The sequence below is a fragment of the Lutjanus erythropterus genome, chromosome 6 (genome assembly GCF_056507025.1).
Source record: "Lutjanus erythropterus isolate fLutEry1 chromosome 6, fLutEry1.hap2, whole genome shotgun sequence".
NCBI lineage: Eukaryota > Metazoa > Chordata > Actinopteri > Lutjaniformes > Lutjanidae > Lutjanus > Lutjanus erythropterus.
Window position 1 is genome coordinate 16419401 of NC_139322.1, and position 19905 is coordinate 16439305.

At 38.8% G+C, this 19905-nt stretch overlaps 1 protein-coding gene across 2 annotated transcripts in view; it reads right to left on the minus strand.

The window, feature by feature from the left end:
• The window catches only part of LOC146325092 (poly(rC)-binding protein 4-like), a 66078-nt gene extending 46486 nt beyond the window's left edge, over window positions 1–19592 (minus strand). The window contains exon 1 of one of the 2 annotated variants that reach the window (XM_084720896.1): window positions 19362–19592. The gene's annotated coding sequence lies outside the window, so the exon portion shown is untranslated. The remainder of the gene's footprint in view (window positions 1–19361) is intronic. The other variant, XM_084720895.1, reaches the window with a different exon arrangement.
• Between the last annotated feature and the right edge of the window lie 313 nt (window positions 19593–19905).

Here is a 19905-nt window from a genome sequence, read left to right on the forward strand (position 1 = left end):
AAATATGGAACATTTTGCTCGCTGTCAGCTACAGATATAAGACCAAGTAATCATGATTTTAAGCTTGATCGATGCATCCTGAGCACATGTGTTATCACAGAGCACATTTGTGCAACCCGTGGGCTAACTTCATTATGTTTAGGCACTGAAGGGCATGGCTAAAATGTTAGCACTTTATTGCATTAGAAGCTAATGGTTGGAGGGATCATTATGTGCTGCTCTGTGGGTTGATAACAAGACATGTGCTCTGTGTCTGTGTGAGGGCGGTGAGCCTCTGAACTCCTCATTTCCAGAATCCCAAGCAGCAGCAGCAGCGTTCCAGGATGAACAGAGCTCCTCTGTTCTAAATTAGACCTGGTAACTCAGAACAGGGAATTAGCAAAGCGCAGACTGCAGCGCCAGGCTGCCAAAATACAGTCTGAGCAGGAGACAGAGGCGGAGAACCTGCCCACCATCCTGCTCTACTGTCACTGACTGTGTAACCTTGGTCCTGCTCTGCCTGACTGAGCCTGTCCGGCGTGTTGCAGCTCTCTGTTATGAGTCACTGCTTGTATTCATCTTTATATACACTGAATTAAGCATGACCGTGTGAAGCCAAATGACTGACACAAAAATAAATGGCCATAAGAGGCAAGTCTTAAGTCTGCTGTTGACCAAATATCATAGTAGAATTACATCTTATTGCAATCCATGCATCCGTTGGGTAAACTGCCATGAGACTATGTACAGACATTCACATCCCTCTCAGGATGAATTGTAATCATTTTGGCGATGCTCTGACGTGCTGAAGTGCCAGAGGGGTAGACTCAAGTTGCCAATATGATGACTTTAGACTCAAAATCAAAAAAGACTTGCAACTCGACTTGGATTTTAATACCATTGACTGACTTCACTTGGACTTGAGTCTTGGACTTGACTTGAAAATGGTCGATACCTTCCCCAAGCCCAAAGATTAAAAGGTACATTTAGTATATTAAAAAGTGTGCCAATTCATTTCCCTTCAGATCCACTTTGTTCGAACAAATTTGACAGCATGCAATCAAGTTGCATGAGTGAAACATGAAGAACTAATGTTACGTTACTGAGCTCCAGTTGGGAAAAAAATGATACCAAAAGATAATTTCATTCTCATATAAAAACTATGTAGTAGTCATAAAAGAACAAACTGCAGTATAAAAGACGTGCAGGACGGAACTTACGGATGGAGATGTAATAACTTCCAACTTCATTCAACATTTGATGTTGCACAAAGAACAGTATTTGTGGCTAATGATAGAGATATCTAATGACTGACTTGGGACTTGCAAAACAATGACTTGGTCCCACGTTTTTCAACTGCAAACATTACGCAAACATTTTCATTGTGTCCAAATACCTGTAAACTAATGATGTTCTCACCTACACTTCACAAGTTAGCATGCTAAATTGCTAAACTATGATGGTGGGCATAGTAAACATTAGCAGTGTCGGTGTAAGCGTGTTAGCCTGCTGATGTTAGCATGTAGCTCAAAGTACCACTGTCCCTAAGTAGCTACAGCTTCACAGAGTCCCCATAGCGTAGCTGTAGAGTCTTAAAAAAAACACAACAGAAAACCCCCCAAATCAATAAAAAAAAGAAGAAAAAAGCAAAGATGGTCAATTTTAAACAAAATGTTGCATGATGCATTCATTATGAAATATTTCTCTCATTGGCTAAACAAACGCACCACTTTCTCCTGTGTTTTTCCCCGAATTGTTTTTGACATCAAGAAGATGTAAGCAAGAAACCTGTAGTGAGACAGTTTTTCTTAAGCCAGTGTTTTGTAAAAGCCCTTTTTTATTTGCTGCCAGCAAGATGTTTAAGGTAAGCATTTACTTAGCACATCTGGAATATGTCCAAGATAGAGGGATGTGAATGTTGTACCAATATTAAATTAAAACCTTGGGTTTTCAAAGTGATTTTGCCACTTCTTTCCAGCAAGTCTGGCTGGAGGGACAAGACCAAAACACCCGAGCATCATCAACCATAATGTTCCCACTTTCCCTCAGCATAGTTGAGTGCCAGTTTGTTTAGACTTCAATTTGGAAGTGATAAAAAAAGCAAATTATAGACTCTTAGTCTTGTTTGTCTATTTTTTAAAATCTATTCCCAGGTCTCAGCAATTAAAACAGTGAGTGCTGTAGTTACCATTTTACCAATTCAAAGTCCAAGACCACCTCATGTGCTGTAGTTGTATTAGCTTTGTCTTGTTTTCAATTAAATTAAATCCAATTTTATTATGAATTAATCCGGTGAATTCATAAGTAGGAGGCTGGAAAAAAAATACAGGTTTACTTGAAATTTTTGATTGCAACATCATCATGATGATCATCAGAGTCTGGTAAATTTTGGCATTTATTTTCTCTAACCCTTATCCTAACCTCAACTTAAACGTTGCCGAACCGTAAACCACGACTTCACCTTGAAATTTATAGTTTACATCATGGGGACTTATATTTTGTCCCCATAAGGCAGGAGAGTCCCCACAAGTGACTTTGTAAACAGATTCATGTCCCAACAACATGCTTGTTTAATATACAGTCATGTGAGGTGTTTCTCCTCACCAGCTCCTGAGAGACAGGCAGGCTGCAGGAGCGCTGCAGGACTGCAGGATGAGCACAACCTTGTAAATTTGCAATAACTAGTGACAGTGAGTCCTCTACTTGATCAGCTGTCAGTTGTCTGTCAATGTAAAGTTGACAGACCAAAAATACACACTCTGGACGATGTATTAAGTGTCTGCCTGCTTTACTGCCTGTTAAACTCCATTAACATTTTGCTCAATTTAACAGATATAGGCATTTACACCCTCTACAAGATTATTAATGATTTTTTATTACTTATTATTGTTCACTTACTCATTTGGCTAAAATTCGGCAGTAATTTGAACTCTGATTAATGTGCAATGGACATGCAAAACAGTTATTCTGGTCCGGAAACTACATTTCAAAGGGGGACCCAGCAGCTGTAGTGTTCATGTCAGTGAAGCGAGTATTTTAGCTTAACATGTTTCCTCGATCTCTGATGACACATTGTGGATATTTTATGATTTATTGCATTAAATATATTACAGATTACTACTATAATATTAATTTGAGTTTAGCATAGTCCATCTTTAAGAAATGACTCAAAATATAAATAAAACTATTGTATGAACTTTATCTCAGAACATACTGATTTATATACATACATATATATCCATATATATATGTGTATATGTATATATACATACTGGCTCCTATAATTATAGTTTTATAATTATAAATAGGAATCATGCCAAAAACAATCTATTACCAGAAGATGTAATAAAGTAAAATGATCCTTTAAGATATATTGAGAGGTGTTCCTTTTTTTGGTCTTACTTCCAAGAAGCGTACATCAAAGACGTCATGGATAAAAGTAACCAGCATACATCCCTTGACAGCCGCCATGGTTTTTTTTTTCCTGGCGATGTTTTCAGGAGCATCCACGCCAGAGAGACTGTCGAGATGAAAAGGATGCTGTACAACCCGCTTGTCTAGAGGGCTGGACACCTGTTCTGAGCCAAGCGTGTCCCTCACACCACCGGCGAACAGACGGCTTAGAGGAAATGAAGCAGGAATGAGGACATGCCTGGTCTCCATGGTGAAAGACAGAAACAGGGTTCCCCCCTGCATATACATGTACATATAGAGGGTGGGGGTCGGGGGGGTATAGAGTGTCTGCTCGATAAACACACAGAGGCAAAGAGGATAGGGTGTCCCCCGGGTGGGCACATATAGAGCAGTAAGTGAGAGGGTGTCAACGTGTGTACACGCGCACAGTGAGGCCAAGAGGCGACAGACCATTCACACACACACACACACACACACACACACACACACACACACACACACACACACACACGCACACACACACACACTGTTAGACAGAAAGGTTCCAAAAGGGTTCTTCGTGAAAGGCTGAGGTTCCACCCCCATTTGCTTCTGAAGACGACTTTTGGTTTCATCAGTGGTTCTATGTATGACTAAATGTTCCATTCAAGAACCATTTTTATCCAAGGAACCCCTTTTGAAAGAAAGAGTTTTTCAAGGACTGTTGAAATCCTTTAAGAACTCTTTTAATCTAGGCTTCTTTGTACTGTGAGAAAAAAAAATTAACTATCACTAGAACACCTTGGGTGGATTCTAGATAAAACCCTTGAAATATAAAAAAGGTTCTTGGTAGAACCCTCTTAGTGGATCCTAGATAAAAAACCCCTGGAATATAAAAGCGTTCTTGGTAGAACGTCCTGGGTTCGATCTAGATGAAACCCTTGGAATATAAAACAGGTTTTCGGTAGAAAGATAGAACCTTCAGACACGGTTCTGGGTGGATCCATTATCCCATAGAAGGGTTTCTGTAGAACCTCTCACAGGGGGTTCTGGGTGAAACCTTTCACAGACGGTTGTAGGTATAAACTTTTATGTTGAGTTCTGGGTAGAATTCTTCATGTTGGGTTCTAGGTAGAACTTTCTAAAAGAGTTCTACCTAGTTGGAGTTAAACTTTTGTAAAAAGGTTCTCCAATAGGGACAAGCTGAAGGATCATTTAAGGTTCTAGTTGGCATCTTTATTTCTAAGGGCGTAGAGAAAGCCACGTTCACAGGTCTGTGAGCACCAAAACAAAACACGCACATACTGACGTACAGCTGCTGGGATGAAAGGAGCCAACAATTCACACACGGACACACACACACACACACAGACAGACAGACGGACATACTGAGAAACTGTCCTGTTGAAACACGGGAGTGGACGGGCTTTGATCTGCTGAGGAGCTCCACTGGAGGAGTTCCTGTCATGAACCAGCTCAAAGCGCTGCCATGTTTGAGCACATGTGATGACACAATGACAGCGTCGTCTCCTGAGCTGATTATAAAGGAGAAAAACACACAAACAGCACAAGAGGGGAAAGAAATGGAGTCCTCTATGGGCTCCTCTTCAACAGTGGTCAGCCAGTCAGAGTTAAATGAGATCCTCAGGGACCAAACGTGTGTGCGCACTGACACACACAAACACAGGCCATTTGGAGTCTCTGTTGACTCCACACTGTACCCAGGAGTGTGTGCAGGAACTCTAAATAGTGGAAGGTGCTCGACTAACACAGCTAAAGACTACACGTTTCTGCAGAGGCTTCTTGATTAAATGAACTCAATTCCATGTGAATGAAATATTCAAAGAGGGGCTGCGTGTTTGGATTAGCTTTAACCACATCACAGCCACAAGTCATGCTGGGATTCATCACTAATATTACTTTATGAGCCGACCCTCATGGTGATTTTAGCACAGCTGGGAGAGGACTGTATATGCAACCTAAAACTCTCTGCAAATTAATGAAGCATACTTAAAAGCTCCTCTCCGACTTTCAGAAATTATAGCTCAGGCTCGATCTGATGTATCCACTGTTAACTGGGCTGAAAACTTGTTTTTTCTCAATTACGTCAAACAAAGTAAAAATAAATCCTCACTGTTTAATACTCAAAAACACAGCTAATCAGATTCCTCGCAGACGATGCTTGTAACTCAAAGGTAACATGGATCCACCTGTGGCCTGTGTTTTTGTGTCTAAGTGACTAATGAGGACGTTGAAACAGAAAAATATTTTTACTGCTTTAATTTGCTGGTCAGACAGCCAAGGTAACACAGTGAAAATATTCTAAATATACTTTTTTAGGTGGACCTTTATTCTCCAAGACAGATGTGATGCATACATGCCATTTGCTCCCACTGCTTCTCTAATATTCACCCTCTTGCGCCCTTCCTGATATTTTCACAACTAACACAGTGAATTAAGGTTTATTTTGACCAAACCAGAGTTGGGGCAGTGGAAATACGAGCCAAGACAGTTTTGGGAGAGTTTTATCTTGTGTCTGTCGAGTTTGAGTGAAGATGATAATTACAAATTTGTAAAGGGAGTTTGATTAGTTTAGCGAGAGCAATAAAACAGCTGTTCCTGATTAAACAAAATGCATCTTAGTCTTTAAAAAAGATCCATCGCTGCATCAGCTCTTTCCATAATGTTGTCAGACACTTAGAGCAACAATATGAGTCTGTCAGTGGTAAAAACAAACATTTTTCATGGAGGTACTTCAACACTGCAGTCTGTTTTGCTTCTGATGGCAACAGCACTCTCGCTCAATACTGGAACAATTTTTAGAAATTGTTGTCCACATCAGTCACTTGAACACGAAAACATGAAAAAATAGGGTTGAAAAATACTAAAGCTGTCATTTAAGAAAACACTCCCACAACTGTCATCAGAATTTCATTCAAACAAGATACAGGACGCAAAGATGGCACCCATTCTGTCCACTTTTCTTGGCTCCGTTTTATAAATATAGAAACCCCATGCATCAGAAATTCATCATAGAAAGAGTCGTAATTGCCCATGTTTGCAGTTTGAAGTGTCCTTTCAACAGTTTGAGGTCTTTTTTTTATTATGGTGGCTTTTAGGATAAATGCTTCTTGGTCCATAAATTCCTTTATATAGTGGAATTTTGGCTGTAATACCACAAGTGGCCACTGGAGGCGAGCCTGAGCAGCAATACCCTATCTACAATGCAAACGTTAGTGTAACTGTTTTTCTTGTTGTTTTGTTGTATTTCTAATAGACTGTGGTATTGCAGAAAAAGTAGATCTGGGTGACAGTAATTTAAAAATAAACGATTCTGGATTTCAAAATTAAAGGATTTCAAAGTAAAAAGTAACACTGCTGCGTATTTATTTGACATTGAAAGTTAAGTAAAAGTGTGTGGCGCCCCTTCCATATCTTCAGCTGTTCTATCCAAATAAAGGCAAGCCCCCCAAAAAATTATCTTAAAAATTTTTAAATGAAATCATTAAAAACAAAACACCAGTAACAAACACTATATGAACAGGCCACCCCTGTGAGCAGGTTTGGAGAGGACTGGACTGCTCTCCAGTTATATTAGGATGATCCTTCCAAATTCTGATTAGTGCAAGTAAATGTATGACATAATTTCTTTTTTCCAAACGGAGCCTTACCCATTTTAGTCCACTGATAAGAAAAGAAAAAACAATGGGAACATGGGAAAGTAACCAAACCTTTGGCAGAAAATTGCACGTTCACAAAGGATCCAACAGAAAATGCAGATTTCTTGCCCTTTAAGTTTCATATACATATATTCTATATCTCTATTATATGACACTTTGACAGGCAAAGCGCACATTTATAAAACTTAAAAGCACTTTATTTAAGTATGAAAAGGTTTCTTCACCGTGGCTGCCCTTCTACGATCTCTCCCGTGAGATGAGAGAAAGAAAAAAAAAGAAAAGAGACAGGAGGAGAGGGCTTTAGTTGTGAAACAGGAGAGGCTTGAAATTAAAGAGCAGTGTTTCATCTCTCAGCGTGTCTGTCTCGGCTCTGTCACATATAATGGGAGGGGTCAGCCCTCGGCGCAGAGGGGACTGTCCTCTCCTATCAGCCCTCGGCTTCATCTGGTGTTAAAGCATAACCGTGTCAGCCTGCAGTGCGAGCCGCCTGTCAACCACGAGGCTCCAGAGAGGGTTATCAGACCCCTGGGCTGCCTGCTGCTCCTGGAGCCAGATCGGCTTCCCCGCAGCAGAGAGGAGGCCAACAGCCGCGCTCGCTGCAGACACTGCACCTAAATGTGGCCTGACGCTGATAAGACTACCCCGAGGCGGCGTGTTTTAAATCCATAATCTGTGCTCCTTTAAAGAGTGAATGAAACTACAAGATTCCCTGCAGTATTGTATTGTATTAACAAAATTTCTCATTCAAGTGCTGAGACAAACTTTCAGTTTCATTATTGATGAATCAGCTAATTATTTCCTTGATTCATCCTTTGGTCTTTAAAATATCAGAGAATATTACAAAATATGTATAATTCAGCTTCAGATTCCCTGTTTTATCAGTCAAAAAAACAAAGATGTTCAAATCACTATGTGTGATGACGAAAAGCACCAAATCATCACATTTCAGAAACTAAAACCAAATAGATGTTTGGCTTTTTTTTGCTTGAAACATGACTTAAGTGATTAATTATATTATAGAGCCCAACCAATATATCGGTTGGTCAATATTAGCAGCCAGCATTGGCTTATCACAGTATATGTTGCCTGATATGTGGCAATATGAAAAGTTTTTTTTTTTTTTTTTTGTTACAGAACATAATGCTAACATAACTGTTTTTGTTTTATTTATCTATTTATTCGTTTTACAGAGAAATCTGCCGAATGGTCACAATGAAAATTTCTATTTTAAAGCGCTGAGAAAATCTCTTTTTCAGTTTCTTCTAAAACTGTGGGATTTCAGGCTGAAATGAAGAATTTAGGTTGGTTATTAAAGATCCAGCGTGTAATATTAAGGGAGATTTATTGGCAGAATATGGTAGAATGAAAACGACTTGGGGAAAAAATCACTTTACATGTAAATAGACTGAAATATACACATATTTAACCATTTTCCTGATGTATGTGTGTACTAATAGTGAACCAGTATTTTTTACAAACTAGAACTATTCTATGATAATATTACAACTTGAGACAAATATTTTCGCTGCTTTAATTTGCTGGTCAGACAGCTGAGGTAACACAGTGAAAATATTCTAAGTATACTTTTTTTTAAGTGGACATTTATTAAGTAGCTAAATTACTGTATCTTTGGTTGTTGACATTGTCCACGGCAGTACATTGACTAGATTCTGTGCCAGTACTCCTCCCTGCCTCTCCAAACTGAGGGCATGCTGCCCGCCATCTACTGTAGGTAATACACTGACTTTTGATAAGTACCTCATACAACTGTGTGTTAAATAATCCAAACTATTCCTTGAAATTAACAAAGTAAGAAGTCAGATTGATAGCTGAGTTTGTGCTGAAAAAAAAAGGATACCATGCATGGGCTATATGAATGCACTGAGGCTCTAATTTATGACAAAATACTGTAATATCTCCCTCATCCTCAAAACATATTTTTGACTCCGTCAGAGTATCTTATCTTTGCACAAAAAAAAGATTATTTCTCACCATTATACCGAGGTCTGCCATATCTCAAAGTGGCATGAATCAATACGTTCAGGTCTTCTTCTTGTCATAGTAACTTACAATCACGCCAATCTGGCAGCAGAATCTCCATAATTACGAGTAAATCCAATAGCTAATGAACAGCAGTGTAATTGACACTCCATTATTACCGTCTATCCTAAGCCATCCGTTAGTGTGTCTGTCAGGCTCGAGCGGTATTTAGTTAGTTCTGGCTCAGTGGTTATTAATAAGCATATATACCCTTGAAAGAACATGGCCACTCTGAAAGAAACATACATTGATCAAGAGTTGATGCAGTTGTTTTCACAGAGGATCCCATCTCCTCATTAGGTAAACCTGAGTTCCTTCCTTCCTTCTCATTATTGCCAGGAGGGATAAAACAACACAAACATACAGATAATGAACCTTACAGGCCGTGTTTCTGGACTGTCAATTGCTATTTCCCCAGCGGCTGCTGGTTCCAGACACACAGTGACACCGTCTGAGCCTGTATTTACGCTGGCTTTAGTTGGCAGCGTTGGGGCAACGTGGCCCGAGACCATAAACTGTACGTTTGTCATTTAGCTTTCCTGCAAACAATGATCATTTTCATTTTCAATTAATCTGCTGATTTTTTCTGGATTTTGTTTTTACAGTAAACCTGCTGTAAGGAGTTTTTAACTGTCCAACAACAAGAATCAGCTGTAGAGTTATTCTGACTGGCTGCCATCGGTCAGATCCTCCTTGAAATCAGATGAAACAATGTACAGCAAGCAGACCAGAAGAGCCAAAGTTTACATTTTTCCCAGGCAAAGTTACAGTAGGGGTGGCCAACACATTATAATGTGGTTTTAATCTAAAACCAAGTGATACCAGGGCCAGGAGCACCAATATCAATACTGATATCAATGCATTTTATTGTCAAAAGCAGCTAATGTGCTATAAGGGAGAGAAATATGACATAATTAACTTCTACGTCTGGATATAATATCAGGTAGTTTTTACAAATATGATGCATTTCTATTTCCTTTTCTCTGTTAATGTTTAAACACGAGTAAATCAAAACTGTTCATTTGTGAATGAGCACTGAGCGCATGCATACAACAAGAGATGCAAATATTGCAGCACTAAGAAGAATTTTCATGTGTCCAACATCTAATGGATCCACTTTTTGTTATCAGTCTTATTGATGGTAGTATCTATAGTTTAGGGATCGATCTGGTCACTGATAAGTTACAGTGAGTCGTACGTTCGCGATTTAAAGAGAAGCAGGAGGACAAAATTTTATTTTTGACATTATATTTTGTGATGTGGAAACACTGCCACCTTTATCCACAAAATGATAAAAATATGAAAGCTCTTTGTCGTTGCTTTTAACTATCTGAATATATTGAAAAATATAATCTATCAGTCTCACAGTCAGACCAAAAACCAAAGATATTGAAATAAATATAATATATGAAGAAGAAAAGCAGCAATACCAGCATATATTGGTATCTGCATAGCCATTTTCCAATATGTGCCAGCATGAAAATGTTTGTAGACAGAACATAATGCAGATTGTTTTAATTTTTAAAATTGTTTTTCATCATTCAAGTTTAATATAATATACAGTTTAATATATTTTATTCTATCCGAGTTAGTTTTTATTTACAGTTATTTGTAATTATTATATATAAAAGTGAAAGTTCCAGTGATCTAATGTAATTTTGAACAATAAGGTTTATTGTTAAACTGTAAAATATCTTGTCTCTGTGGGATATTTTTGTGAAGTGTTTGAAAATCTCTTCTGAGGGGTCAATGCATAAAATTTGTTTATATTCTGTATAATCTATTAGATAGGGATGTGACAATATATTAAATATTGTAATAGCACAAAAGGACAGGACTGTGACAATATCTGATGCAATATTACATGGTAAATTATTTTAGTTTATTTTGTAAAACGACTGCTACTGACTGCTGCATTGAGTTTTTTTTTTTTTTTTTCCTTGCAGTTATACACAGTTCAAGCACTCACTGCCAAACACAATTCATGCCAGTTTTGTGCACATCCTTAGGTCATGGCTGGCTACCTTTATTTTGTTTTATTAAAGACAGAAAGCAGAGGCGCTTTAAGTTAAAAGGAAAAATCAATTTTACATGAACAAAAAACGCTGCACACGTCAAATTTATTATTTGATAAAGAACATTTCTTTCAAGATGTTATTTTTCTTTGTTTTTTAATATCATCAAATAAATATGTATATGTATACACACACACACACCCGCGCACACACGCACACACACACACACACACACACACACACACACATGAAAGACTGTAGAATATGGCCAATATATTTGAACTAATATCTGTTTTGGCATCAGCCCCTGCCTATTTGACTAAACACTGTAGCTCTATCTCAGTGGTAAAGTCTTTTTCATATTGTAGATTTAGGAAAATAAATTTAGGGAAATCTCCAACTGGCTTTGTGTGTCTGTGCTGTTTTCATTTGATTATACAGTTTGACTTCTCCAGAGTGTTTATCCTTCTGGATCCAGCAGTGGAATTTTCTGTTCATTTGCCTTGCCTTGACTTACAATGGCACGCTTCTTATTATTAGAGAGCTTCTATGAGGACCGTATATCATTCTGAATGGTTTTTTTGGCATGCTGGAGAATACACTTTGGCAGGGTATTAACTCTAGCCTTTATCCCATCCCTCTTACTGGATGAAGGTCACTCTCTCTATCTGCAGAATGACTTTCCTCTCTTCTCTTTCATCCCTGCTTTCCTCCCATCCTCCACACCAGGGCATGAGTCAGAGAATCTGACACCTCAGAGGGTAGAGGAGGAGAGAGCAGAGGGAGGAGGAGGAGGAGGAGGAGGACGGTGGAGGGAGAGGGGAGACAAATTGAGGAAGAAAGGGGGGGAGCGATGGGGACAGTTGGAGGGAAGAGAGACGAGTTGATCGATATCTCACAGAAACATGAGAAGATGTGGCCAGGCACGGCTGCTTCCTTTGACGTACAAGACTCTGTCTTAAAAATGGCAATTAAATTAATCAAAGCACAGATGGTGCACGAGTCCTTGCCCCCTTGTACTGTGCGGTATCCTTTATAGTATTTACAGCAGCGCTTCTCAAACTTTTTAATGTCAAGGACCCTTGAAGTGGCACAAATTGACCGTGGAGCCTCATCAAGATTTTGTCCCAGAGTCCCTCACCTGATAAGATTTTTACTTTTAGATGTTTTATTACAGTGTATGAAACCCTTGACCAGAATAGTCATACTCTCTGTTCTTGTATTACTTATGTACAGAAGCTAAGAATGGCTGTACTTGTAATTGTTGTTTAAATGTTGTTATCTTGAAATTAAAAGTAACACCTTTAGTTTTCTTGTGATAACAGCTTAAAATGTTTATTTTTGTCAAGACCAACTATTTCTTTATCTCAAGATATAGATCTTGTTTTCTTGTGATAACATTTATTTTTTCTCAAGTTAACAAATTTAATTTTATCATGAGAACAGGTTAAATATTTCTTTATTTCAAGATAACAAATCTCAATGTCTTGTAATAACAGGTTAATTGTGAGGTTATCTCAAGACAACAAAGCTCATTTCCTCGTGATAACAGCTTAAATATTTCTTTATCTTGAGATAACAAATTTTGTTTTTTGAGATAACAGGTTAATTGTTAAGTCATCTCGAGATAAAGTTTGCTTTCTTGTGATAATGGGTTAAATTATGACTTTATCTCAAGATAAAGATTGTCTTCTCATGATAACAGGCTAGGCTGGTCTTTATCTCGAGATAACAAAGCTAGTGTTCTTGTATTGATAGGTTAAAATATTTCTTTATCTCGAGATAACAAAGCTAGTTTTCTGGTGATAACAGGTGAATTTACTTTGCAATCTTGAGGAAACGAGCTCTGTTATCTTGAGTCCAGATAACTAAATAATTAACTGGTGATCTTGAGAACTGCAGCAGTTCTCAGATTCCTTTCTTATAGATGGAACAACAGTGAAAATAAATGATTCCCCTTTTGCTGGGGACCCACTGGAGCCCCCTTAAGGACCCCTGGGGGTCCCAAACCCCACTTTGAGAACCACTAGTTTACATCATCGCTACACTTAGGTTACGTGAGTCGCTGGAGTGTTATTTGGTACACAACAGTATCATGCACGTTGAGCTGAAACTACATATTACATAAGCTCCTCAACAAACCGAGCACAAACCCAAAAATAGTGCAGTCCCTGTTAAATATTTCAGGCACTCGGCAGCTGAAGGGGGGGATAAAAAGCTTCTCTCCTTCTTGGTCGCAATACAAAAACAGACACACACACACTGATGCAGATGGCCAATTGAAAGAAAACCTCCATTTAGTGTACTGTAGAGCAAAGCGGATTACTGTCACGAAGGCAGTCTTTTAGCTCATTCGCTTGATATACAGCACTTAGTCACTGAAGTACTTAGCATACACCTTATTTCTTTCTCGAGTCACTTTCCGTACAGTAACGACAGCATGAAAGCTGCTCTTTGAGGGTGACTCCTGAACTAAATAAATCACGCTCATGAGACTCTTTTGAGAGACACAACAGGAGAGTCACGGGGCCTGCTGGGTCAATCTTTGGAGTTCAACACAGAGCTATCTTTTCATGGCAGGGACAGCCTGCAGCTCTGTGAGCCGCAGGGTCAGTCTTAAGAACAGCAGCGAGGGTCACGTTCGGCTCCAGAATAAAAAGGCTCTCTTCATAACATGAACAAGGAGGTCCAAAACAAAGAAATCTACACTGTTTAATTTACATAGAAGCAGCAAGATCACATATCAGTGAGTGTGCATGTGATTCTTATCTTGTGCCTTTCTTGTATATTATAGTTTACTTCATGGTAAAACATAAGGATAATGAACTCTTAGCAAAAATCTGTTCCAATCGAGGGAGTTGAGCCTCAAGAGTCTGTGGTTATTAGACAGCGACAAGCACAGGTTAATTGCTAAAACGCAGGTTAATTGCTACAGGGGATTTATCTCAAATATTGGAGAGGAAATTAATTTGTATCACAACAGCGCTCCTGTGACAACAACAACTAAATTAATGCCTGAGTGGAGATGATGAAGCTGATTTGCCTCATAAAACGCAGAGTCCAGGAGCATTACGAGTTAGTACAGGTTTTGTTTCTGCTTGATGAAGAAGAGAAACAATGTAGGACTCATTTGATATTGTCATGCAGGCCTGGGCAATAAAACAATAGTGATATGTCAGCAATACACACTTTAGCAATAGCAATAAGAAAATTATTCAATAAAATGTTCAATTGTTTCACTTAATAAGCTCAGGCTCATAAACAGCCTGTCATGTCCCTTGATGATGGAGCGTGCTACAAGTGACACACAAACAGCCAATCATTTAACAGGTTTGATGTTCAGCTGCGCCATCGACATGTGACACAACAGAAACCATGTAGTGTGAGAAAATGACTGCAGACACCAAGGAGATTTTTTTTTTTTTTTTTTAAAGGATAGGTCAGCTTGCCAAAAAGCTTGTTTGCTTTTTTTTTTTAAAGTCTATTGCACATTACATAGTATTTCTTATTTCTATTATATTTATTGTGGATTCTATTTTTATTTTATTTCTTAACTTTTCACCTTGTGCTGCTACTTTTTTGCTGCTGCCTCAAATCAAATTTATCCTACAGAGGATCAATAACGGTATATCTTATCTGATCTGATCTGATCTGATCTGATTTTAGCTTAGCTTTGCTTAGCTCAGCTTACCTGTGTGCCTTCAAAAGTAGGGTTGTAACAATACCAAAAACTCAACTCAGCTCTATAATACCACAACACAATATATACCAGAATATTAAAAAACAAAGAAAAATGAGGACTTGTTTGATGTGTACCACAGTTTTGTTTGTCTACAATTATTTTTTCCTTTCAACTTAAGGTGCATCTGCTTTCCTTCTTTAATAAAATAAAGTAAAAGTAGCCAGCCATGACCTAAGCATGTGCAAAAAAAAAAAAATGGTATGAATCGTCGTTTGAATGAATTATGTATGTACATTTTTTTTCCCTCGCTTTTTTTGTTCTTCACCCAAATAACAGTGGAGCAAGCTTGGTACCCAGTGGAACCTCAGGCAAATTTCTCCTTTCCTATCACATCTTAATTTAGCCAGTGTTAGCAAAATGCTAACTAGTTAGCTCATAATTGCTGTAGATAAGCTAGCTAGTTAAGTAGCATTTTGCTAATATTAGCTAAGATGTGATTAAAAGTTGCTTTTATGGGTGTTGGCCGTTTGGCAGCAACACCTTTGAACCATCTTCAGAATTTGTTTTTCATTTCAACATAGATGAGGATTAACATCTCATAGCATAACATATTTAAGCACATGAAACAACAAGAAGAAAGCTGACTGACGTACCAAGCTTGCTGAATCTTTACTGGAGCACAGAGCAAAAAGAGATGGGACTTAGGAAAGGTCAACTGTAAAACAAAAACAATGCTGCAGTAAGTAGCAATACTTTTACTTTAGAAAATGAATAAAATAAAATAATCAACCATGTAATATTGCGGTGACAGTGTGGTCTCGTGTTGAGACATTTTTCGTGATATTCTACATCCCTACTTGATAAATGAAGTGGTTGAATTCAAAATAAGGAAGCTGAATTCAACCTTTTTTCTCCTGGTCTTCAAAAATATCATTAATTATCGATATTGACTGAAATTTAACATTTTATCGTGATCAGTTTTTCAGCTATTTCACCTAGCCCTATGCATGACTTAAGAAATCAAGAGAATAAAATAAAAACCTGTGCATGTTTCAAGATGTTTTGTAAATATAAATAATTCGGCTCTGCTGTGTTGTTAATGGCTAAATTATCCAGGAGAGTTCTTCTTGAATATCCATGATCTCTCTCTGCAGAACGGTTTAAAGCTGCTGCACTGGGCTGCATTTACTTGATGACTGCGAGCTAAAACTAAGCATTGTGCCTGTTTTTTTTCTTTCCTCCCCCCTTCACTCTGCTGGAACAGCATCTTAGTAGATGAGAGGGATTATTGGCAGTTCCCAGACGTTGGAGCAGCACGTGTCAGGTCTGGTTTCTGTTATTTATGAAGCCTCTCGGCCCCAGCCCTCACTCTGCAGCACAGATGCAGGTGGGGTTTCATTATTGAAGATGCTCTTCCACTTCTTATTAGATCTCTGACTCTCAGAGTGCATTAAGGAATTGCATTTGGACAGAGAGTCAGCAAAACATGATGGTCTGTCTGTCTCTGTGCCCTGTGGAGTCCCTCGAAAAAGATATGTGTGCCTCTCACATCAGCCAAATTCTATGTCCTATTCCCTTTTCCCCTTTCAGGAATAAATAGCGTGTTTGCAACCAAGCAGACGCCCCCTTCACCACACACACACCCGGAATAAAATCCCATACCTTATTGATCTCCGTTATGTGCTCAGGAAGATAAATCTGAATCATGTTCTCTCCCACTTCTTCCAGTAAAATAGTCACACAATGCATTACATCCAAAAATGAATGCCTCTACAAACTGCTCACAGTCACAGCCTATAAGTGATGTGCAATTCTCCAATTGTGTCCCATTTCTCTCCACTTTTGTTTGAGCGTAAACACACTGGAGGTGCACATGCAAGATTCATGAGCGTCTCCAGGCAGCCAGGACCATGATTTCCTGAATCAATCAGCTCGTCCACTATCAGATGCTGTTTTATTGATTCTATTGTACTGAAGAGTCTGAAGATGATCATAGGGGCCTGTTGTGCCGAAGAGGATGCAAGTGGGACAAAATATGCAAAATATGGGAGTGGAGACATGACAAAATTTCTTTCCAGCTATTACAATCTTAGAGAAATATCAAGACTAACTTGTATTGAAGCCTAATGGTTAATTAGGATGTTGAAAAGCCTCTAAGCTAAATGAAACTAATCCTTCAATGTAGTAGCACCAGTATTCACAGCCTCAGAATTGAGTCAAGCAAATAGGGATGAGTATCAGCAATTGGTACTGGTACCAGTTCTTGATTGGTCAGTGCCAAAATCAATAAGCTTCTGGATAAACAATACTAGTATTTTGGTATTTATGTTACGTTACATAACCAGCTGACAGGGGAAATCATTCAAAAGTGTGCGCTCAGTGTAATACATTTTATCAAAGTGTAGCTAAATGCAATAACTCAGGACTCAATTAACTTATTCTGCAAAAAGGTAATAATAAAATTACTGTTGGATCTTTTCATGTCTGGTCATTTCTTGAACCAAACTGTGCCGAGTAGTACCAGTAAGAGTAGCAGTTGTTATCAATAAGCAGTATCAGTATTATTATCTGTATCAAATCCTAATAATACCTATATCACTTAATTCATTGTTTCCCAACCTGGGGTCTAGGCACCCCTCAGGAGCCAATAAAATCACAGGGGATCCCCAAGACTGTCTGCGCTCTTTAATAAAAAAAGTAGGGCTGCAACTAACAATTATTTTCATTGTCGGTCAAATATCTTGGTTATATTCGATTAACTGATTAGTTGTCTAGTCAGAAAATGGTGAAAAATGTTAATTAGTGTTTCCCAAAGCCCAAGAAGACATCTTCAAATGTCTTATTTTGTTCCAAACACTGGAACTGATGTGGACAACAGGCCTGTGTATTGGCAAGAATCTGGCGATATGATACGAATCATGATACACAGGGTATAATTCAATATATTGTGATACTGTGAGCAAGGTGATATATTGCTTTTCATATTATTAATTTTAGGAAAACTGTCTTAGTTCACCACCATATGCATAAAATCTGAGGTAAAAAGTTGACTATTTATGCAATCAGAACAGAGACGACAGACAACAACAACACTGCTATCTCGCAGTCAGGGGTTTAAACACAAAATGAACCATTGCCACAGTTATTTTCACAGTTAATTGATTAAGTGCTTGGTCCACAAAATCTCAACAAATTGTGAATCATGCTCATCTTAGTTCCACAGAGCCCAAAGTGACATCTTGAAATTTCTTCTTTTGTCCAACCAACAGTCCAAAACTCAAATACTCCTCATTTAATGTCATAAATGACAAAGAGAAGCAGCAAATCCTCACATTTAAGAGGCTGGAACAGCGAGTGTTTGATATTTTAAAGCTGCAATGATTATCAGTTGTCAACTATCAAAGTAACCTCCAACTATTTTGATAATTGATTAATCAATTTGAAGATTTTTTAAGGGAAAAAAAGTAAAAATTCAGCCTCTTAAATGTGAATATGTTCTGGTTTCTTTAGTCTTCTATGACAGTAAACTGAATATCTTTGGGTTGTGGACAAAAAAGACAGCTGAGGACGTCAATTAATGGACATTTTTCTCCATTTCATGGCATTTTATAGGCCAAACAACTACCTGATTAACACAGAAAATAATCAACAGATTCTGAAAATAATCATGACTTGCAGCCCAAGTAATTTTTGAAAAATAAGTGAAATAATTGATCGATTATCAAAAATATTTGGCTGATAATTTTCTTTTGATCAACTAATTGATTAATCGACTCATAGTTGTAGCTCCACTTGCAAACAAAACTGCTGAAATATGTAGAATATTATTAATTAATAATATTTATGCACTACAGCTAAACTGTATTTTTCAAAATGTGACCAGAAATACTTGAATGTAAAGGCGAAATTGAAAAAAAATTAAAAAAAAATAAACAAACAACAACAACAAAAAAAAAAAAACATGTCCAGCCAGCCAAATAAGCATCTACGCTGAGGTTTTGGTTTCATTTGGGTCAGCTCATCAGGGCAGTTTTTCTATCCACTGTAATGCAATTAGGCATGTTGGTGAATAATGGTGCTGTCACACACACTCGCTGCCTCAGCAGCACCAGGCAGGCAGGCAGGCGCCCACAGTACCAGACTTGTTGAGAATGATCTTTGTGTTCAGGACTGGCCTGCTGGCCAACCGGGTCCACTTTCATTATCATAAAACCGTCCACACACAAGAGACCAATTGTCTCCCCGGTCTTACTGTGTCCCCCTGACTTTGTGCCATATGCTGGATTTTAACAGCCCAGTCAGTTTATGGCTTCATTAATCTGCTCCAGGATTTCAGAGTGCGTCCAAGTCAAAACACAGGAGGACAGTAAGAATCTGATTCTGGCTTTAATTTATCGGAGTTTGTGGGCTAAATTAAAGAATAATGCTCTGTTTGCTGTAATTCGAGCTGTAAGACTCTAAATTTGACAGCGGATAGCGATCAAGAATGTCCCCTATTGGACGAGAGCTGTTTTAAGTTGGAGATTTGGGAACAAGCTGTCCAAAAAGGTGCCTTTTCCAAATGTCACTTACCTGTTTTCATGTAAAAGGTCGCAGGCTGCAGTTCCACTAAAGTCTCCCCATGGATGTGCGCTGCTGACCGGGCTTTGTATCCACATAGAGACCAATGACACGGACGTGTAGTGCGGACTGTCCTCCCGGTGTGTCAGCAGACTGGAGTGCAGGGCGCCTGTGCGCTGAGGAGGGGAGAGACGCACACACACGCACACACTCACACTCACACACACACAGAGATGCAGGCGGCGACCACCCCGCTCACCCTGATCACAATTAACCGAGGCAGCTCGTGGGACAGAGCCGAGGAGGAGGAGTGAACCCTAGGTTAAAAAAAAAAAAAAGAAGTCCTTCAAGCCTCCGGTGTGTTTGTGTCCCCGCCTCGGTGTGTGAGGTGTGATCCTGTCTGTCCCCGCAGGACCTCCACTGGGAGCGCAGCGCTTCTCCCTGTGCGTCGCACCGCAGATTGGCACACTCAGGATCACTGAGCCTCTGCGCGGTGTGAAATCATAGCATGACCGACCCGGCAAATTACATTAGCTCAATCAATCAGACTGCTCAG